A 24,354-nucleotide genomic window follows, 5' to 3' on the forward strand; every position below is an offset into this window, starting at 1 on the left:
AAGAGAGAACAGTGGCGGAACAGAATGGATCATATTTTAATTTCCGAACCCCCTCGTGTGTTGTATATCTCTGTTTTTCCATAAGGACTGCGAAAGGAAATTTTTCCATATCAGCGTATTTACCTCCATAAATTCGAAGATCCGGCCTAAGATGGCTAAAACTAGGACCATACAAAAGTGTTAACACAAGCAGAACTCGATTAATCATCATATTAAATAAATTCGAAACAAAAAATAAAATAAACGATTTTTATATTTTATGATATTGCGTAGGCATATTGCATTATGGTAACTACTTTGCTTACAATATAATAAATCACCTATTGTATATATAAACGTTTATGCCTATCAATAAAATATTATAAGTGGAATTTTTTTGTTAATAATAATAATTTAAAGAATATCATTTTGTTCAATCCAAATGTACACGTATTACAAAAACGCAAAGAATTTGCATTTTTCTTTCTTTTCATAAATGACAAATGTAAATACAACATTGAGATATACGTATATTACAGAATCTAATTGGGAATTTAGGGATAATGTTATTGCTGACTTGATTTATTTTATATATTGATTGGATTATATAAAATATAATTTGTTTATTGAGTATAAAATGTCTATATTGTCCTCCATCTGCTGTCAGCAGAATTGTGAAGTGTAATGAAGGGCTAATTGTATGTGGGAACTTCCATGTCAATATTAACTTCAACACTATGGCGTTGATGGCTTCTAGCTTGATGAATTCATATTTAAAGGAAAGGTTCGAAAGAGTTATATAAGTTTGAGTTTTAAGTTTGTTAGAATTAAATGTTTAGCTAGATGATTTCTATGTACAATTAAAAAAAAAATACTCCGCCATAACAGCTATCGCTGCCGTGACCAGGATTCGAACCTGGGTTACTACGGCCACAACGTAGGGTCCTAACCACTAGACGATCACGGCTATCGGAGAAGATACCTTTCAACACTTATCACTGAAAAGGTATCGTGAATTGTATTACGAAGCTAATTTAAAATGATCAACTACCCGTTCTTTTTATTAGTGATAGTGTAACTTCTTAAATCTTTCGTATAACAGTTGTGAAATAAGAAAATCAAGAATAACCAAATTGTGTTATATGTAACTTTCAAGAGCGCTTGCGGCGACCGAAACCAATCAAATGTTGATAATGTCTCTGACTTCAATTGAACTCCTATCGCCTGCGATGGCTGTGTATTTGATGTCCGAATAAAATTAGTCCGAATAAATTTTTATTGTACTTAAGGCCACTTTCTCTTTTAAGGGACCACTTTGTATTCGTCAAGATTATTCGTTAGTTTGAAATTGTATCTTCGCAACGACGGACGTACGGTTTTAAGAGCTATGGCTGATTTGTGTTTTATATGTGATAAGTCACTTTCAGAGGGTGTTTCTGTGAATGTTGTACGTGGTTTACAAACTTTAAAAACTGCAAGTATTGAAAGAAATGATGGACATATAGACTATTTAAATACTTTAAGTTCTGTGAATGTGCATTCCGAGTGTCGAAAAGTGTACACTAGTAAAAATGCTATTGTTGCATCGAAACGCACAGAAGAGGGTGAACCTTCAACGCCAAGTGCACCTCGTAAAAAAAGGACCTCGCTCCAAAATCTGAGGACAACATTGATCATTTTCGCTACACGCAATTCATTAAATTAACGAAACTAAATAAACCTGTACAATTGTCAACACTTCCACCAACAAGTGTAGCAGCTCATCAACATATAAATCGCGTCTACTACCAGATTCAAACGTGGTTAGGGAATGACTTAGAACCTCAAGAATGGGGCTGGATGCTTGAAAATGGAATCCTGGAGCCCATAAGAACGTTATTACCTCCAGCACCAACCGAACGACTAAATATAATATTTTGCAATTGCAAAAATGGTTGTGATTCCCGCTGTGGATGCCGAAAATCAGGGCTACTATGTTCTTTAGCTTGTGGCCAGTGCAATGGACAAGCTTGCCTGAACGCTGCACAATATCCAAGTAATCCCGATGAAGAAAACGCATACGATCCTGAAATTCTGGAGGGTTTGGAGATGAATATGACCGATAATGAGGATGATGACAATGAATTGAACGTTTTCGAGCGACAACAAGAAGAAGACGTCGAAGAAGATGAAAATAACTAGCTTCTATTCACAATTTTATTATAATTAAAACCAATAAAATTTCTTATGATATTTAAACTGACATTTCAACAAATGTATAGTATGGCATATTTAATGATAAATATAGATATGCATAAAATATATCCCCTTATTGTCTTTTTAACTGAAAATATATATTCCAGAATTAATAATATACTATAGTTGAATAGTTAAATATAAATAATTAAGTTACTGATTTTAATAAAATATCAACAATTAAAAATTAGTACATAAATAATGGCCATTGTTTAATAATTATAATAATTTAATAAATAATAGACTTGATATAACGTACTGATAACCGTAACTCACGCTTGACCTTGCATAGGACCATATAATATGACTGTGCGCTGCGCACTCTTCGCGCTCTACCTCAAAAACGGTTGACCGTATTAAAAAAAACATGAAACGAAAATTGTAGAGAATTTTATACTCTACAACTTTTATAAAAAGTACAAATATCATTTAAGCAATAGAAAGCGAAAAACCAATTTTTATGACCTTTGACCTTCAATATCTTAAGACGCGGACACGGTATCATTTGTGACTTTTGAGACAACATTTAGAACGACAAAACAAAGGTCTATACCAATTTGTAGCTTATTATCTTTCATTCCGAGGTGAAACCCCTAAAATGACTGGGCTATAAACCTAAATGTTATATTAAATTTCAATCAACACATAACTTGTAATGATATCGTTAAAACTTTTAAACTTATTAATTTAAAAAATAGTTAAGATATATTATGGGGTATGTCCAACAGTCATTTTAAATTCCGTTATTGATATAATATGCGCTGAATTGACTGTAATTTTTTACTAAGGGACGTTCCACAATCGATGCCGGTGTGAAGTTAATTTCGGACATATTTGCGCCTGAGAAGAATTATATTATGGAGTCGGCCTTACTTCTTTCTTTTGTGATCTGTCAAAGGCCTTTGACTGTGTTCATCCTGATATACTAGTTAAAAAGCTTCAACACTATGGCGTTTATGGCAAAGCTTCCAGCCTGATGAATTCATATTTAAAGGGAAGGATCCTAAGAGTGTATGCCAATGGAGTCACCTCTCCGGGTTCACAGGTGTTAATCGGCGTTCCCCAAGGCTCGATTCTCGGGTCTTTCCTATTTATTATTAACATAAACGACCTCCCATTCTTTGTTAACGGATTTCATGAGATGGTATTGTTTGCTGACGACACTTTACTTCTATTTAAAATGAATAGGAGGAATAGGAGAAACGTATTATTGTACGATGTAAACAATTCTATATCTCGTATAATTAACTGGTATAATGTAAATGACTAACTATTTAATGAGAATAAAAAAAAATTTATTAGATTTATAACTACTAGAGTAAAGTGAGATATAGCTTAACTGAAATTGAACTAAACTTTGTTGACAAATTGTATTCCTAGGCATAACAATAGATAGTAAACTCCAATGAGGCCACACACAAAGATACTCTTTCCAATAGTTTACTGTTTCCGACATATCCGACAGTTTACTGATAAGGACACGGCTAAAATTGTGTATCATAGCTACTTTCACAGCGTTATGTCGTACAGTATTCTACTGTGGGGTGCTGCTGCAAAGGTTCAATCCATATTTATGCTGCAGAAGCGGGCTGTTTGGGACATTTCTTATGTTTCCGCAAGGGAGTCGGTACGGAATAAATTTAATCCATAAAGCTTTTTATAAATTTGAGGAATATTTAAATGATCCTTGGGCTAATCCTATATGAATAAAGTCATTTTGAGTTTGAGTTTTGAGTTTGTTAAAATCAAATGTTTCGTTAGGTGATTTCTATGTACAATTCAAAAAAATACTCCGCCGTAACAGCTATCGCTCCCTTGACCAGGATTCGAACCTGGGTTATTACGGCCACAACATAGGATGGACGATCCACCACCCCTAGACGATAACGGCTATCGGAGCAGATAACTTTCACCACTTGTCACTCATACTCGTAGGTATCGTGAATTGTATTACTAAGCTGAAATAAAAACGACGTTCCAGTTATATAAGTGAAAGTGTAACTTCTTAAATCTTTCGTATAACAGTTGTGAAATAAGAAAAACGAGAACAACCAAATTGTGTATTTTTATGTAACAATAAAATTAATCTCTTGTAATTTCACTTCTCAGCCAATCTAAATATGGGCTGACGGGTATATCTAAACCCGCATAGTTAAATCTTCCAAAAACCGGGTTATTCTTTTGTATGAAACACCTTAAACTGGCAGAATGGACACCAATAACTCCCGAACTATGCAAAACTGTGCCTCCTGAATCTCCTGGACACAGGAACTCTGTTACCCCGCACTTAGGTACTGTACATATACTTAGATATGTCTTTGTAATTGGAGTACGTTTACATTTCATCAACATAACATCCATCATTTTTAAAGTAGAGTTTGTTCCTGGATCCCTTTCATATAAAGTATGCGTTCTCCCATAACCTAAGAGTATCGCTTCTTGTCCAACGAGAGTGGTATAGTCGACTGAGCTGAGTTTCGCGTAAAATGGAAGTTGAATGCTATCAGTTTTCACTAAAGCTATGTCATTTGGGACACCATTGTAAACTGGCCTGTTTGGATTCGAGATCATTTTAATAATTTTTTTCCGTTGCAGCTCACCTGTTGTATTATAACGAATAAAAAGTGATTCCCTTTCATACAACATTACAATATACTCATTTTCAATGCAGTGCGAGGCTGTTAACGTCCAAGTGGAAGAGAGAGCAGTGGCGGAACAGAATGGATCATATTTTAATTTCCGGACCCCCTTGTGTGTTGTATATCTCTGCATTTCCATACGGACTGCGAAAGGAAATTTTTCCATATCAGCGTCTTTACCTCCATAAATTCGAAGATCCGGCCTAAGATGGCTAAAACTAGGACCATACAATAGTGTTAACACAAGCAGAACTCGATTAATCATTATATTAAATAAATTCGAAACAAAAAATAAAATAAACAATTTTAACGTGAAACCCCTTAATTTTTGTACAGGAAAATAAAAAATCTAATTTGATTTTTGTATTTTATGATGTTGCGTAGGCATATTGCATTATTATTATTATATATATTGCAATTCTTTTGTTAATCATAATAATTTTAAGAATATCATTTTGTTCAATCCAAATGTACACGTATTACAAAAACGCAAAGAATTTGCATTTTTTTAACTTTTTATTAATGACAAATGTAAATACAACATTGAGATATACGTATATTACAGAATCTAATTGGGAATTTAGGAATAATGTTATTGCTGACTTGATTTATTTTATATATTTATTGGATTATTTAAAATATAATTTGTTTATTGAGTATAAAATGTCTATATTGTCCACTGTCAGCTGTCAGCTGTTAGTTAAGTGTATAAAGGGCTAATTGTGTATGGGAACTTCAAAGTCAATTTACTTTGTCATTTTAATTCAAGTAAACGAATGGTTAGTATTTTTTGTACATACAATTTAATAAATCAATTTCATTCACCCGCAAGAATAACAGCTAGCTCTGTTTGGCCCTTTGTATGTTTGTATTTTCAATAGATTTAAATCTAATCACACTGGTCAATTGTTTGAATTCCAATTAAGGCAACAAAAAAAGAAGAAAATTTTGATAACTCCTATTAAAAATGACCGTTTGGTCAGATTTCGGGAAGTATTGGTGAATATTGCCATTACTGTTTTTTTAATATAATAAGGGGGCAAACGAGCCTACGGAACGCCCAAAAAGGGCAGTCATCGCAGCCCATAGACACCCATTTCTAGTGAGTGCGTTGCCGGCCTTTGAGGGAGGGGTACACTTTATGCAGTACTTTTTTTGAATCATTTATTGATGAATTCAAGAATGTATTTACTCAAGACTTTATTAGACTCTGAGATTTACACAAAAAAAGGTTAAATTTATATACTGAAAAGCATTTTTTTTTATTTGGACCACAGAATTCGGACTAACACATGATATAAAACATGACATACATACAAAATTATAAAAAGCGCTGCAGTCCCTATAACATGTGGACACGCCCAGCGAAATCAAGTAAAGGGTATTTCAACAAGAAGTTTGTTTTTCAATTTTGGCAACACCGAGAACGTGATAGTTTTGACATTTAGTTTTTGGCGGTATTCGTAGCAGGTGCTTTGGCAATTATTACAATGAATTCAATTTCGCTCGAAAATCGCATTAAAATAATTCAAATCCACTATAAAAATGGTGGTTCTGTTAAAGTTACATTTCGTAAAATTCGTGATATTTTCGGCCAGCATAATCGTCCTTCTGAGACCGCTGTTAAGAATTTGGTCGCGAAATTTGAGTCGACAGGCTCGGTACAAAATGTGCCAACACCAACACGTGTTCGACCGGGTCGTTCAACAGAAAACATCGCCGCCGTGAGCCACAGTGTTGAAGAAGATCAAAATTTGTCAATTTCACGACGTTCTCAACAATTGGGGTTATCCAAAAGCACAACATGGCGAATTTTGCGAAAGGATTTGGCTTTGAAGCCTTACAAGATTCAACTGGTGCAGGAATTAAAGCTGATCGACCATTCAAATCGCCGCAGATTCGCTCAGTTCATTCAGGAACATCCTGCTGGTTTTTCTGAAAAAATCATTTTTTCAGACGAAGCCCATTTTCATTTGTCAGGGTACGTCAACAAGCAAAATTGTCGCATTTGGGCTTCTGAAAATCCTAAAGCAATTATTGAGAAGGCTTTGCATACTCAACGTGTTACTGTGTGGTGCACTATGTGGTCTGGAGGCGTGATTGGGCCGTTTTTTTTCGAAGATGAGGCTGGAAATGCGGTAACAGTCAATGGATCACGGTATCGCGAGATGTTAACCACTAAATTTTGGCCTATTATTGATGACATGGATATCACTGAAATGTGGTTTCAACAGGACGGTGCCACATGTCACACAGCCAATGAAACGATCAATTTATTGCAAACCAAATTTCCCGAGCGCATAATTTCGCGAAATTCAGCTGTTAAGTGGCCAGCCAGATCGTGTGATTTAACACCACTGGATTATTTTTTGTGGGGCTATGTTAAAGACAGAGTCTATACGGAGCCAATCGAATCGATTGCAGCCTTAAAACTCAAAATCCGTGATGTCATTAACGAAATAGACCCTCCATTTTGCCAAAAAGTGATTAAAAATTTTGATGAAAGAATCAACATCTGTCAGCGTGGTCGTGGTGGACATTTGCCAGATATCATTTTTCATTCATAATTGCCAAACTTTTCTCTTTGTAATACAATAAAAATTTTATTCATTTTCCTCTAAATTCTTTGTTTTATTTTGTTTTAGAAAACAAAGTTCTTGTTGAAAAACCCTTTAGATACAATAAACAGTGTTAATACAAACAACCATAAAATAAATAATACAAACTATAAAATAATTAAACTATATTAACCAAGAAATGAAATTATCGGTACTGTTTCCTAATTCTACTCTGAGCTGAGGCCAGAGAACCATGAAATATGTGAAAACTATTAGAGGAAACTCTTTGGTAATTTGCATACATATTATATCGTCATAGTTCGTTATTTAAAGTTGGCGTTGCTATGGTCTTGTTATGTTTTTATATTGTCACTTATTAATTAACTGGACTGCTGCACGCGACTACCGCTGCACACTTATAACCCAACAAAGGTTATGGGCCCAGTCATAGTCTAGTAAATTAATAAAAAAAAAAAGGGGGAACTAGAGTGCTTAACCTAGTAACGATGGCGAGTGTGCGGATAGAATTACTAAGCCGTGATAATTACGACTCATGGCGAATCCAGGCCCATGCTCTATTGATCAAGAGCGATGTGTGGGGCTATGTGGATGGTAGCATTAAGAAGCCAGCTGAGCCAGCAGAGGCGTTGCTTTGGGAAGCGGCGGATGCAAAGGCGAGAGCGGAGATTATTCTCTCAATTAGTCCAGGTGAGCTACGACACATTAAGGGGACGAGTACGTCGCGAGAATGTTGGTTCAAATTAGAAAGCATCTTCGCGTCTTCGGGTCCCGCTAAGAAAGCGACACTGTTAAAGCAGCTCATATTACACAAAATGTGTGAGGAGGACGACATGCGTGAATATCTGTTAAGCTTCTTTGAAGCCAAAGAAAAGTTACTAGACATGGACATAAATATAAATAATGATCTTGCATCTATTATTTTACTCTATAGTCTGCCCCCAAGTTATGAGAACTTTAGATGTGCGATGGAGACTAGAGATTCATTGCCAGACCCGAATTCTTTGAAAGTTAGAATTATTAAAGAAGAAAGAGACGAAAGCTTAAAAGAGCAGGCTCGTAAGATGTTAAATGATCTGAAGACAGGTGGAGATGTATGTCGATTGAAGAAATCACTGTATGGCTTGAAACAAGCTGGACGTCAATGGAACAAAAGACTTGACAATAAATTGAAGTCAATGCATTTTAAACAGTCTTTGAAGGAACCGTGTCTCTACTATTTGGACGGTAACTCCATTGATACGTCTATATACTTAGCGGTTTATGTTGATGATTTACTGATAGTTTCACGCAATAAAGGTCTCATACAATCTTTCAAAGATGAACTTTCCAAAGAGTTTGATTTAAAAGACTATGGACTGGCGAAATATATTTTAGGCATTGACATTGTCAAAAATGAGTATGCCACGAAACTGTCACAACAAAAATATATTAATGATTTGATGATAAAATTCGGCATGGAGAATTGTAAAGAAACAGTGACCACGCCGATGCAGGTGAATTTTAGACCCGATGGTTCACAAATTCCGCTGGAGAAGGAATGTCCATATAGAGAATTAATCGGAAGCTTGATTTATCTTTCAGCAGGAACTCGTCCGGATATCACACACGCCGTGACAAGATTAGCAGCGTTTTGTGATAATCCTGGACAGATACAGTGGAATGCGGTGAAAAGATTACTTCGTTATCTTAAGAGGACAGCCGATTATGGACTGATTTATCGAAAAACAGGTAAGAGCTTAATTGGTTATTCGGATGCTGACTGGGCAAATTGTCCTATAGATAGGAAGTCATACTCCGGGTATGCTTTTTTGTTAGGAGGGGCTGCGATTTCATGGAAATCCCAGAAACAGAAATGCGTAGCAACTTCAACGTGCGAAGCCGAATATATTAGTTTAAATTTGGCGATAAAAGAGGCAGTTTACCTGAATAGTCTTATGAAAGAGATAGGGTTGCGCGATTTCGGGAACATAGTGTTGTACTGCGATAATCAAGGTGCCTTATTTCTATCGGAGGATCCAGTCTTCCACGCCCGAACTAAACATTTCGATATTCAATATTATTTTATAAGAAGTGTTTTAAGGGAGAATACTGACATACAATTATCGTATGTGTCTACCGAGGAGATGGCGGCGGATGTGCTAACAAAAGCTTTACAAAGACAGAAACATTACCGCTGCATCTCAATGTTAGGTGTAGATTAAGATTGCATGTCTGTATATTTTTGTAATGACTATTTAGTACATATTTGTTGTTAAATGTGTATGCAAATCAAGGGGGTGTATTAGAGGAAACTCTTTGGTAATTTGCATACATATTATATCGTCATAGTTCGTTATTTAAAGTTGGCGTTGCTATGGTCTTGTTATGTTTTTATATTGTCACTTATTAATTAACTGGACTGCTGCACGCGACTACCGCTGCACACTTATAACCCAACAAAAACTCTGTGCAATATTATTATGGTAGCGACATAACTTATTAATTGGAGCAATATAACACTAGTGTGGAATTTAGGGAATATGTGAGGTTGTATTCAAGTAATTTCAAAAAAGATTGCAAAATTGCAGTCACAATATTTAAGCACAAAATAGAAAAATAGCATGTATAAAGTAAAAGCTACTTGGAAAAAAAAAAACAAGAATCAGGTAAAACGTCTGACAAACGAACCGATTATATATTAAAAAGGGAAAATAATATTTTTTTTTACAAATGTATCACTAAATACTAACAAGTAAGTCCCTGGATCTTTCACCTGAAAAATGTGAACCTAAATGTTATATTAAATTTCAATCAAAACATAACTTGTAATGATATCGTTAAAACTTTTAAACTTATTAATTTAAAAAATAGTAAAGATATATGGGGTATGTCAACAGTCATTTAAAATTCCGTTATTTAAATAATATGCGCTGAATTGACTGTAATTTTTTACTAAGGGACGCTCCACAATCGATGCCGGTTTGAAGTTATTTTAGGAAATATTTGACGCCTGGGAAGAATTATATGATGGTGTTGGCCTCATTTCTTTTTTTTGTGACCTGTCAAAGGCCTTTGACTGTGTTCATTCTGATAAACTGGTTGAAAAGCTTCAACACTATGGCGTTGATGGCTTCTAGCTTGATGAATTCATATTTAAAGGAAAGGTTCCAAAGAGTTATATAAGTTTGAGTTTTAAGTTTGTTAGAATCAAATGTTTCGCTAGATGATTTCAATGTACAATTAAAAAAAAAACTCCGCCATAACAGCTATCGCTGCCGTGACCAGCATTCGAACCTGGGTTACTACGGCCACAACGTAGGGTCCTAACCACTAGACGATCACGGCTATCGGAGAAGATACCTTTCACCACTTATCACTGAAAAGGTATCGTGAATTGTATTACGAAGCTAAATTAAAATTATTAACTACCCGTTCCTTTTATTAGTGATAGTGTAACTTCTTAAATCTTTCGTATAACAGTTGTGAAATAAGAAAATCAAGAATAACCAAATTGTGTTTTATATGTAACTTTCAAGAGCGCTTGCGGCGACCGAAATCAATCAAATATTGATAATGTCTCTGACTTCAATTGAACTCCTATCGCCTGCGATAGCTGTGTATTTGATGTCCGAATAAAATTAATCTCTTGTAATTTCACTTCTGAGCCAATCTAAATATGGGCTGACGGGTACATCTATACCTGCATAGTTAAATCTTCCAAAAACCGGGTTATTTTTTTGTATGAAACACCTTAAACTGGCAGAATGGACACCAATAACTCCCGAACTATGCAAAACTGTGCCTCCTGAATCTCCTGGACAAATGAACTCTGTTACCCCGCACTTAGGTACTGTACATATACTTAGATATATCTTTGTAAATGGAGTACGTTTACATTTCATCAACATAACATCCATCATTTTTAAAGTAAAGTTTGTTCCTGGATCCCTTTCATATGAAGCATGTGTTTTCCCATAACCTAAGAGTATCGCTTCTTGTCCAACGAGAGTGGTATAGTCGACTGAGCTGAGTTTCGCGTAAAATGGAAGTTGAATGCTATCAGTTTTCACTAAACCTATGTCATTTGCTGGGACACCCTTGTAAACTGGCCAGTTTGGATTCGAGATCATTTTAATAATTTTTTTCCGTTGCAGCTCACCTGTTGTATTATAACGAATAAAAAGTAATTCCCTTTCATACAAGATTATAATATTCTTATTTCCAATGCAGTGCGAGGCTGTTAACGTCCAAGTGGAAGAGAGAGCAGTGGCGGAACAGAATGGATCATATTTAAATTTCCGGACCCCCTTGTGTCTTGTATATCTCTGTATTTCCATAAGGACTGCGAAAGGAAATTTTTCCATATCAGCGTCTTTACCTCCATAAATTCGAAGATCCGGCCTAAGATGGCTAAAAGTAAGGCCAAACAATAGTGTTAACACAAGCAGAACTCGATTAATCATCATATTAAATAAATTCGAAACAAAAAATAAAATAAAATTTTTTTAACGTGAAACCCCTTAACGTTGTATAGGAAAATAAAAAATCTAATTTGATTTTTATATTTATGATGTTGCGTAGGCATATTGCATTATTATTATTGTATATATTGCAATTCTTTTGTTAATCATAATAATTTTAAGAATATCATTTTGTTCAATCCAAATGTACACGTATTACAAAAACGCAAAGAATTTGCATTTTTTTAACTTTTCATTAATGACAAATATAAATACAACATTGAGATATACATATATTAAAGAATCTAATTGGGAATTTAGGAATAATGTTATTGCTGACTTGATTTATTTTATATATTTATTGGATTATATAAAATATAATTTGTTTATTGACTATAAAATGTCTATATTGTCCACTGTCAGCTGTCAGCTGTTAGTGAAGTGTAATAAAGGGCTAATTGTGTGTGGGAACTTCAAAGTCATTTTAATTCAAGTAAACGAATGGTTAGTATTTTTTGTACATAAAATTTAATAAATTTCATTCACCCACAAGAATAACAGCTAGCACTGTTTGGCCCTTTGAATGTTTGTATTTTCAATAGATTTAAATCTGATCACACTTGCCAATTGTTTGAATTCCAATTAAGGCAACAAAAAAAGGAGAAAATTTTGATAACTCCCATTAAAATGACTGTTTGGTCAGATTTCGGGAAGTATTGGTGTATATTGCTATTTCTGGTTTTTTTATATAATAAAGGGGCAAACGAGTCTACGGGACGCCCACAAAGGGCAGTCATCGCATCCCATAGACCCCATTTCGAAATTTATACAGTACTTTTTTTGAATCATTTATTAATGAATTCAAGAAAGTGTTTACTCAAGACTTTATTAGTCTCTGAGAGTTACACAGAAAAAGTTTAAAATTATATGATGAAAAGCAATTTTTTTTTATTTGGACCACAGAATTCGGACAAACACATGTTATAAAACATGAAATACATACAAAATTATTAAAAACGCTGCCGTCCCCATATGGACACGCCCAGTGAAATCAAGTAAATACAATAAACATTGTTGATACAAACAACCATAAAATATACAATACAAACTATGAAATAATTTAACTATTCGAACCAAGAAATGAAATTATCCGTACTGTTTCCTAATTCTACTCTGAGCTGAGGCCAGAGAATCATGAAATATGTCAAAACTCTGTGCAATATCATTATGGTAGCAACATAACCTATTAATTGGAGCAATATAACACTAGTGTGGAATTTAGGGAATATGTGAGGTCGTATTCAAGTAATTTCAAAAAAGATTGCAAAATTGCAAAGTCACAGAATTTAAGCACAAAAATAGAAAAATAGCATGTATAAAGTAAAAGCTACTTGGAAGTAATAAACGAAGAATCAGGTAAATCGTCTGACAAACGAACCGATTATATGTTAAAAGTTAAAGGGAAAGTATTTTTTTTACCAATGTATCACTAAATACGAACAAGTCCCTGGATCCTTCACCTGTTGTTGAGGACCTAGAAAAATGTGAACCTAAATGTTATATTAAATTTCAATCAAAACATAACTTGTAATGATATCATTAAAACTTTTAAACTTATTAATTTAAAAAATAGTAAAGATATATGAGGTATGTCAACAGTCATTTTAAATTCCGTTATTGATATAATATGCGCTGAATTGACTGTAATTTTTTACTAAGGGACGCTCCACAATCGATGCCGGTGTGAAGTTAATTTCGGACATATTTGACGCCTGGGAAGAATTATATGATGGAGTCGGCCTCATTTCTTTCTTTTGTGACCTGTCAAAGGCCTTTGACTGTGATCATCCTGATATATTGGTTGAAAAGCTTCACACACTATGGCGTTTATGGCAAAGCTTCCAGCCTGATGAATTCATATTTTAAGGGAAGGATCCTAAGAGTGTATGCCAATGAAGTCACCTCTCCGGGTTCACAGGTGTTAATCAGCGTTCCCCAAGGCTCGATTCTCGGGTCTTTCTTATTTATGATTTACATAAACGACGTCCCATTCTTTGTTAACGGAGTTCATGAGATGGTATTGTTTGCTGACGACACTTTACTTCTATTTAAAATGAATAGGAGAAACGTATTATTGTACGATGTTAACAATTCTATATCTCGTATAATTAACTGGTATAATGTAAATTAGTAGTAGTAATTAGACTTACTACTTAATGAGAATAAAACAAAATATATTAGATTTACAACTACTAGAGTAAAGTGAGATATAGCTTAACTGAAATTGAACTTAACTTTGTTGACAAATTGTATTCCTAGGCATAACAATAGATAGTAAACTCCAGAGAGGCCACACACAAAGAGACTCTTTCCAATAGGCTGAGCTTTGCAACATATGCAGTAAAGAAAATCCGACAGATTACTGATCAGGACACGGCTAAAATTGTGTATCATAGCTCCTTTCACAGCGTTATGTCGTACGGTATTCTACTGAGGGGTGCTGCTGCAGAGGTTCAATCCATATTTATGCTGAAGAAGCGGACTGTTCGGGATATTTGTTATATTTCCCCAAGGGAGTCGGTACGGAACAAGTTTAATATAATGCCGGCATACACTATCTGGTCAATTTATTCTTGAGGCCTTGTTTGTCACTTTCACTAGTATAATACTCGAAAGAGAACTAATTTAAGCGTACGACCAAGAAGGCTCCAGAAGATAAACTATGGAAATTGTATTCATTTACATAACTCCCAAGCAAAATTAGAGAATGTTCACTAAATAAATTCAAAGCTTCCGTAATCAATAATAAATCAATAAAGGTTTTTATTAATTTGAGGAATATTTAAATGATCCTTGGGATAATCCTATATGAATAAAGTTATTTTGATGTTTGAGTTTTGAGTTTGTAAAAATCAAATGTTTCGTAAGGTGATTTCTATTATTAAAAAAAATACTCCGCCATAACAGCTATCGTTGCCTTGACCAGGGTTACTACGAACCTGGGTTACTACGGCCACAACGTAGGGTGGACGATCCATCACCACTAGACGATCACGACGAGCAGATACCTTTCATCACTTATCACTCAAAAGGTATCGTCAATTGTATTACTTAGCTAAATTAAAATGACCAACTACGGGTAGTTTATATAAGTGAAAGTGTAACTTAAATCTTTCGTATAACCGTTGTGAAATAAGAAAAACGAGAAAAACAAATTGTGTCCTTTTATGTAACATAAAATTAATCTCTTGTAATTTCACTTCTGAGCCAATCTAAATGTGGGCTGACTGGTATATCTAAACCCGCATAGTTAAATCTTCCAAAAACCGGGTTATTCTTTTGTATGAAACACCTTAAACTGGCAGAATGGACACCAATAACTCCCGAACTATGCAAAACTGTGCCTCCTGAATCTCCTGGACACAGGAACTCTGTTACCCCGCACTTAGGCACTGTACATATACTTATATGTATGTTTGAAAACGAAGTACGTTTACATGTCATCAACATAACATCCATCATTTTTAAAGTTCTGTTAGTTTCTGGATCCTTTTCATATAAAGTATGCGTTCTCCCATAACCTAAGAGTATCGCTTCTTGTCCAACGAGAGTGGTATAGTCGACTGAGCTGAGTTTCGCGTAAAATGGAAGTTGAATGCTATCAGTTTTCACTAAAGCTATGTCATTTGCTGGGCCACCATTGTTAACTGGTCTGTTTGGATTCGAGATCATTTTAGTAATTTTTTTCCGTTGCAGCTCACCTGTTGTATTATAACGAATAAATAGTGATTCCCTTTCATACAACATTACAATATACTCATTTTCAATGCAGTGCGAGGCTGTTAACGTCCAAGTGGAAGAGAGAGCAGTGGCGGAACAGAATGGAGCATATTTTAATTTCCCGACCCCCTCGTGTATTGTATATTCCATAAGGACTGCGAAAGGAAATTTTTCCATATCAGCGACTTTACCTCCATAAATTCGAAGATCCGGCCTAAGATGGCTAAAACTAGGACCATACAATAGTGTTAACACAAGCAGAACTCGATTAATCATCATATTAAATAAATTCGAAACAAAAAATAAAATAAACAATTTTAACGTGAATTTTTGTACAGGAAAATAAAAAATCAAATTTGATTTTTATATTTTATGATATTGAGTAAGCATATTGCATTTTTATTATTATATATATTGCAATTCTTTTGTTAATAATAATAATTCTAAGAATAACATTTTGTTCAATCCAAATGTACACGTATTACAAAAACGCAAAGAATTTGCATTTTTTGAACTTTTCATAAATGACAAATATAAATTCAACCTTGACATATATATTACAGAATCTAGTTGGGAATTTAGAAATAATTTTATTGCTAACTCGATTTATCAGACATTTGAATGAAATCAATATTCAGAATTATATAAATTATAATTTGTTCAAGTGCACAGGTGCTTATTAAAGATTTAAGTTGGCGCCTAGTAGATAGTGCCGGTGATCCCAGAGCTGGCACTTTCCTGGCTCAACGAATAAGTGTCGCAATACAGCGAGGAAATGCTGCCAGCGTTAAAGGTACACACACTGCTACAGGGACCAAAATTTTTAAATTTGTTTTGATTTTCATTTTAATTAGGTTTTTCTATTATTACTTTGTAGGTTAAGAAAATTGTAAATACTGTATATTTGTTTATCGAGTATAAAATGTCTTTATTGACCTCCATCTGCTGTCAGCTTTTAGTGAAGTGTAATAAAGGGCTAATTGTGTGTGGGAACTTCAATGTCAATATTAACTTTCTCATTGTAATTCAAGTATACGCATGCTTAGTTTTTTTCGTTCATACAATTTCATTCACCCACAAGAATAACAGCCAGCAGTGCATGCCCATAGAATGTTTTTATTTTCAAAACATTTAAATCTGATCACACTGGCCAATTGTTTGAATTCCAATTAAGGCAATAAAAAACATGTAAAGAGGAGAAAATTTTGATAACTTCTATTAAAATTGACCGTTTGGTCGGATTTCAGGAAGAATTGGTGTATAGGATGCCATTTCTGTTTTTGTGATTGCCATTTTTTATATAATACGGGGACAAACGAGCCTACGGGACACCCAAAAAGGCCAGTCATCGCATCCCATAGACCCCCATTTTTAGTGGGTGCGTTGCCGGCGTTTGAGGGAGGAGTACACTCGAAATTTATACAGTACTTTTTTTTACTTTATTAGCTTCTGAGAGTTACACAGAAAAAGGTTAAAATTATATGATGAAAAGCAATTTTTTTTATTTGCACCATAGAATTCGGACAAACACATGATATAAATTGACATACATACAACACATATTACACATAGTTATTAAGAATAGAAAGAAGAAACTAAATTAATTAAGGCTTCAATATGAAAAGTAAAAAGTGCACATGAATCATAATAATTTAATTTAAGATCAGTCTCACGTCAGTTAGTAGGTATTATTAAAGTTAGGGATACGATGTGGACAGGTAATGTTTGTACAGAAGAAATTTAAAGGAAGATAGAGAAGGAGCTATGCGAATAGGGACGGGAAGTGGATTCCATAGCCTAACTGCAGAGACCTTAAAGGATTCGCCAAGAAAGGAGGAGTTATGAGAAGGGATTTCAAAGATATAGTTTTCGGAAGAGCGTAAGCTATAGTTATGGGATCCTAAAATTTAAAATCATTTTTAAGATAGAAAGGAGTTTTAGTGTTGAACAGGATGGAAAATAAGAAATGGAGAACATGAGCATCGCGTCGCTGACGAATGGGTAACCAGTCTAGCCGCTTACGGAACGCAGAGATATGGTCGTAGTTTCTTAGACCGAATATATTTATACGTATTTATGTTATTGATATAATAAGCTCTGAATTGGCTGTAATTTTTTACTAAGGGACGCTCTACAATCAATGCCGGTGTGAAGTTGATTTCGGACATATTTGACGCCTGGGAAGAAGTATATGATGGAGTCGGCCTCTTTTCTTTATTTTGTGACCTGTCAAAGGTCTTTGACTGTATTCATCCTGATCTACTGGTTGAAAAGCTTCAACACTATGGCGTTGATGGCAAAGCTTCCAGCCTGATGAATTTATATTTAAAGAAAAGAATGCAAAGAGTTATCTAAGTTTTAGTTTTGAGTTTGTTAAAATCAAATTTTTCGCTAGGTGATTTCTATGTACAATTTAAAAAAAATACTCCGCCGTAACAGCTATTCGCTGCCGTGACCAGGATTCGAACCTGGGTTACTACGGCCATAACGTAGGGTCCTAACCACTAGACGATCACGGCTATCGGAGCAGATACCTTTCACCACTTATCTCTCAAAAGGTATCGTGAATTGTATTACTAAGCTAAATTAAAATGGCCAACTACCCGTTCCTTCTATAAGTGATAGTGTAACTTCTTACATCTTCCGTATAACAGTTGTGAAATAAGAAAAACAAGAATAACCAAATTGTGTTTTTTATGTAACTTTTAAGAGCGCTTGTGGCGACCGGAACCAATCAAATGTTGATAATGTCTCTGACTTCAATTGAACGCCTATAACCTGCGATAGCTGTGTATTTGATATCCGAATAAAATTAATTTCTTGTAATTTCACTTCTGATCCTATCTAAATATGGGCGGACGGGTACACTTATACTCGCATAATTAAATCTTCCAAAAACTGGGCTATTCTTTGGTACGTAACACCTAATAACCATAGAATTTACACCAATAACTCCCGAACATAACATCCATCATTTTTAAAGTAAAGTTAGTCCCTGGATCCTCTTCATATGAAGTACATATCGACGTAGGAAAGCATATTTGCTGTAAGTAGACAAAATACCTAAAGTGACTTTTTCCTGCCATTAGAATTAGAAAAAAAAGCCGCATCGAATGACCCGGGTCCTGTGTCTCTACGATGAAAAAAAAATTACATACGCCGTTGAAAACGCCCGTACTTATATTTTTTTTAGCAAGATTAAATGCTGTATGTAGACCAAAATCTAGTCATTTCAGACATTTTGTACTTACAGCAAAAGAAAAACTGCATTTTTTTCTTTACAAATACTTACTTCTTCCCATTTAAAAACTTAACGCTACTTACAGCATTTCAGCGACGTGTGATTTTTACATTCGTTTACTTACAGCAAGTTTAGGGAACCTACAGATTTAGTTTTTTTTTACCATTTACAACATTTTATTTCAACCAAACATTACATTACCAAATGACCCACTGCATTTCTAGATCTAATCATAATTATTAACTAATCTTACATCTTGAATTGCAATTGAAAGTACCCAAATACATAAATGTACTGCTGCATACAGCATATTTACCGCCTGTAAATTGATAATATTTCCGCGCGTACATTTTTCTTCCTTAGTTACAGCGTTTTAAAGGTTTGTGATTTAAAAAACTGTTTGCTGTAAGTAGCCAAACACGTACTTATAGTAACTTTGGATAAAAAGTTTACATTGCAAATGGTGACTGGCGGTTAAATAAATATATGTTTCAAAAATGGTAGCAATATCATGGATAGGTCAGACACTATTAATTTTTTTCCGAAATTAATAAAGTTTTTTGGCTCTGGTGAACAATTGCAATATGTCTACTTACAGCAAATGTGCTTTCCTACGTCGATATGTGTTTTCCCATAACCTAAGAGTATCGCTTCTTGTCCAACGAGAGTGGTATAGTCGACTGAGCTGAGTTTCGCGTAAAATGGAAGTTGAATGCTATCAGTTTTCACTAAAGCTATGTCATTTGGGACACCATTGTAAACTGGCCTGTTTGGATACGAGATCATTTTAATATTTTTTTTCCGTTGCAGCTCACCTGTTGTATTATAACGAATAAAAAGTGATTCCCTTTCATACAACATTACAATATACTCATTTTCAATGCAGTGCGAGGCTGTTAACGTCCAAGTGGAAGAGAGAACTGTGGCGGAACAGAATGGATCATATTTTAATTTCCGGACCCCCTTGTGTGTTGTATATCTCTGCATTTCCATAAGGACTGCGAAAGGAAATTTTTCCATATCAGCGTCTTTACCTCCATAAATTCGAAGATCCGGCCTAAGATGGCTAAAACTAGGACCATACAATAGTGTTAACACAAGCAGAACTCGATTAATCATCATATTAAATAAATTCGAAACAAAAAATAAAATAAACAATTTTAACGTGAAACCCCTTAATTTTTGTACAGGAAAATAAAAAATCAAATTTGATTTTTATATTTTATGATATTGCGTAAGCATATTGCATTTTTATTATTATATATATTGCAATTCTTTTGTTAATAATAATAATTTTAAGAATAACATTTTGTTCAATCCAAATGTACACGTATTACAAAAACGCAAAGAATTTGCATTTTTTGAACTTTTCATAAATGACAAATATAAATTCAACCTTGACATATATATTACAGAATCTAGTTGGGAATTTAGAAATAATTTTATTGCTAACTCGATTTATCAGACATTTGAATGAAATCAATATTCAGAATTATATAAATTATAATTTGTTCAAGTGCACAGGTGCTTATTAAAGATTTAAGTTGGCGCCTAGTAGATAGTGCCGGTGATCCCAGAGCTGGCACTTTCCTGGCTCAACGAATAAGTGTCGCAATACAGCGAGGAAATGCTGCCAGCGTTAAAGGTACACACACTGCTACAGGGACCAAAATTTTTAAATTTGTTTTGATTTTCATTTTAATTAGGTTTTTCTATTATTACTTTGTAGGTTAAGAAAATTGTAAATACTGTATATTTGTTTATCGAGTATAAAATGTCTTTATTGACCTCCATCTGCTGTCAGCTTTTAGTGAAGTGTAATAAAGGGCTAATTGTGTGTGGGAACTTCAATGTCAATATTAACTTTCTCATTGTAATTCAAGTATACGCATGCTTAGTTTTTTTCGTTCATACAATTTCATTCACCCACAAGAATAACAGCCAGCAGTGCATGCCCATAGAATGTTTTTATTTTCAAAACATTTAAATCTGATCACACTGGCCAATTGTTTGAATTCCAATTAAGGCAATAAAAAACATGTAAAGAGGAGAAAATTTTGATAACTTCTATTAAAATTGACCGTTTGGTCGGATTTCAGGAAGAATTGGTGTATAGGATGCCATTTCTGTTTTTGTGATTGCCATTTTTTATATAATACGGGGACAAACGAGCCTACGGGACACCCAAAAAGGCCAGTCATCGCATCCCATAGACCCCCATTTTTAGTGGGTGCGTTGCCGGCCTTTGAGGGAGGAGTACACTCGAAATTTATACAGTACTTTTTTTTACTTTATTAGCTTCTGAGAGTTACACAGAAAAAGGTTAAAGTTATATGATGAAAAGCAATTTTTTTTATTTGCACCATAGAATTCGGACAAACACATGATATAAATTGACATACATACAACACATATTACACATAGTTATTAAGAATAAAAAGAAGAAACTAAATTAATTAAGGCTTCAATATGAAAAGTAAAAAGTGCACATGAATCATAATAATTTAATTTAAGATCAGTCTCACGTCAGTTAGTAGGTATTATTAAAGTTAGGGATACGATGTGGACAGGTAATGTTTGTACAGAAGAAATTTAAAGGAAGATAGAGAAGGAGCTATGCGAATAGGGACGGGAAGTGGATTCCATAGCCTAACTGCAGAGACCTTAAAGGATTCGCCAAGAAAGGAGGAGTTATGAGAAGGGATTTCAAAGATATAGTTTTCGGAAGAGCGTAAGCTATAGTTATGGGATCCTAAAATTTAAAATCATTTTTAAGATAGAAAGGAGTTTTATTGTTGAACAGGATGGAAAATAAGAAATGGAGAACATGAGCATCGCGTCGCTGACGAATGGGTAACCAGTCTAGCCGCTTACGGAACGCAGAGATATGGTCGTAGTTTCTTAGACCGAATATATTTATACGAATTTATGTTATTGATATAATAAGCCCTGAATTGGCTGTAATTTTTTACTAAGGGACGCTCTACAATCAATGCCGGTGTGAAGTTGATTTCGGACATATTTGACGCCTGGGAAGAAGTATATGATGGAGTTGGCCTCTTTTCTTTATTTTGTGACCTGTCAAAGGTCTTTGACTGTATTCATCCTGATCTACTGGTTGAAAAGCTTCAACACTATGGCGTTGATGGCAAAGCTTCCAGCCTGATGAATTTATATTTAAAGGAAAGAATGCAAAGAGTTATCTAAGTTTTAGTTTTGAGTTTGTTAAAATCAAATTTTTCGCTAGGTGATTTCTATGTACAATTTAAAAAAAATACTCCACCGTAACAGCTATCGCTGCCGTGACCAGGATTCGAACCTGGGTTACTACGGCCACAACGTAGGGTCCTAACCACTAGACGATCACGGCTATCGGAGCAGATACCTTTCACCACTTATCACTGAAAAGGTATCGTGAATTGTATTACGAAGCTAAATTAAAATGGCCAACTACCCGTTCCTTATATAAGTGATAGTGTTACTTCTTAAATCTTTCGTATAACAGTTGTGAAATAAGAAAATCAAGAATAACCAAATTGTGTTTTTTATGTAACTTTTAAGAACGCTTGTTTTGACTTCAATTGAACTCCTATCGCCTGCGATAGCTGTGTATTTGATGTCCGAATAAAATTAATCTCTTGTAATTTCACTTCTGAGCCAATCTAAATATGGGCTGACGGGTACATCTATACCTGCATAGTTAAATCTTCCAAAAACCGGGTTATTTTTTTGTATGAAACACCTTAAACTGGCAGAATGGACACCAATAACTCCCGAACTATGCAAAACTGTGCCTCCTGAATCTCCTGGACACAGGAACTCTGTTACCCCGCACTTAGGTACTGTACATATACTTGGATATATCTTTGTAAATGGAGTACGTTTACATTTCATCAACATAACATCCATCATTTTTAAAGTAAAGTTTGTTCCTGGATCCCTTTCATATGAAGCATGTGTTTTCCCATAACCTAAGAGTATCGCTTCTTGTCCAACGAGAGTGGTATAGTCGACTGAGCTGAGTTTCGCGTAAAATGGAAGTTGAATGCTATCAGTTTTTACTAAAGCTATGTCATTTGCTGGGACACCCTTGTAAACTGGCCAGTTTGGATTCGAGATCATTTTAATAATTTTTTTCCGTTGCAGCTCACCTGTTGTATTATAACGAATAAAAAGTAATTCCCTTTCATACAAGATTATAATATTCTTATTTCCAATGCAGTGCGAGGCTGTTAACGTCCAAGTGGAAGAGAGAGCAGTGGCGGAACAGAATGGATCATATTTAAATTTCCGGACCCCCTTGTGTCTTGTATATCTCTGTATTTCCATAAGGACTGCGAAAGGAAATTTTTCCATATCAGCGTCTTTACCTCCATAAATTCGAAGATCCGGCCTAAGATGGCTAAAAGTAAGGCCAAACAATAGTGTTAACACAAGTAGAACTCGATTAATCATCATATTAAATAAATTCGAAACAAAAAATAAAATAAACAATTTTTAACGTGAAACCCCTTAACGTTGTATAGGAAAATAAAAAATCTAATTTGATTTTTATATTTATGATGTTGCGTAGGCATATTGCATTATTATTATTGTATATATTGCAATTCTTTTGTTAATCATAATAATTTTAAGAATATCATTTTGTTCAATCCAAATGTACACGTATTACAAAAACGCAAAGAATTTGCATTTTTTTAACTTTTCATTAATGACAAATATAAATACAACATTGAGATATACATATATTACAGAATCTAATTGGGAATTTAGGAATAATGTTATTGCTGACTTGATTTATTTTATATATTTATTGGATTATATAAAATATAATTTGTTTATTGACTATAAAATGTCTAGATTGTCCACTGTCAGCTGTCAGCTGTTAGTGAAGTGTAATAAAGGGCTAATTTTGTGTGGGAACTTCAAAGTCAATTTACTTTGTCATTTTAATTCAAGTCAAAGTCAAAGTCAAATCGTTTATTTCAATTAGACCATCTAAAATGGCACTTTTGAACGTCAAAAAAAAAAAATATAAAGATGATTCTAGTTGCCCCTTCCAAAAGGTAGTTTCGTGTGGAGAAGAATGGGCAAGAAACTCCACACTTACTCTTTTAAAATAGGTTTACAATATTTTGTTACATTTGTTAAATAATTATATGTGAATGTGAAGTAAACGAATGGTTAGTATTTTTTGTACATACAATTTAATAAATTTCATTCACCCACAAGAATAACAGCTAGCACTGTTTGGCCCTTTGAATGTTTGTATTTTCAATATATTTAAATCTAATCACACTTGCCAATTGTTTGAATTCCAATTAAGGCAACAAAAAAAAAATTTTGATAACTCCCATTAAAATGACTGTTTGGTCAGATTTCGGGAAGTATTGGTGTATATTGCCATTTCTGGTTTTTTTATATAATAAAGGGGCAAACGAGTCTACGGGACGCCCAAAAAG

The 24,354-nt window shown here is 34.3% G+C and overlaps 1 long non-coding RNA gene and 3 other non-coding genes across 4 annotated transcripts; all 4 read right to left on the bottom strand.

Annotated features, from left to right (window-relative positions):
- Window positions 1-874: 874 nt before the first annotated feature.
- Trnah-gug lies at window positions 875-946 on the bottom strand. Its single transcript has one exon. It is a non-coding gene; the product is annotated as a tRNA-His (tRNA).
- Window positions 947-14,812: 13,866 nt separating this feature from the next.
- On the bottom strand, window positions 14,813-19,638 carry LOC125059581. The gene is made up of 2 exons (XR_007118698.1): window positions 19,531-19,638; window positions 14,813-15,452 (listed from the first exon to the last, which is right to left on the bottom strand). It is a non-coding gene; the product is annotated as an uncharacterized LOC125059581 (long non-coding RNA).
- Trnah-aug lies at window positions 18,099-18,170 on the bottom strand. Its single transcript has one exon. It is a non-coding gene; the product is annotated as a tRNA-His (tRNA).
- A 2,552-nt stretch (window positions 19,639-22,190) lies between the features above and the next one.
- Trnah-gug lies at window positions 22,191-22,262 on the bottom strand. Its single transcript has one exon. It is a non-coding gene; the product is annotated as a tRNA-His (tRNA).
- Between the last annotated feature and the right edge of the window lie 2,092 nt (window positions 22,263-24,354).

The sequence above is a fragment of the Pieris napi genome, chromosome 20 (assembly GCF_905475465.1).
Source record: "Pieris napi chromosome 20, ilPieNapi1.2, whole genome shotgun sequence".
NCBI lineage: Eukaryota > Metazoa > Arthropoda > Insecta > Lepidoptera > Pieridae > Pieris > Pieris napi.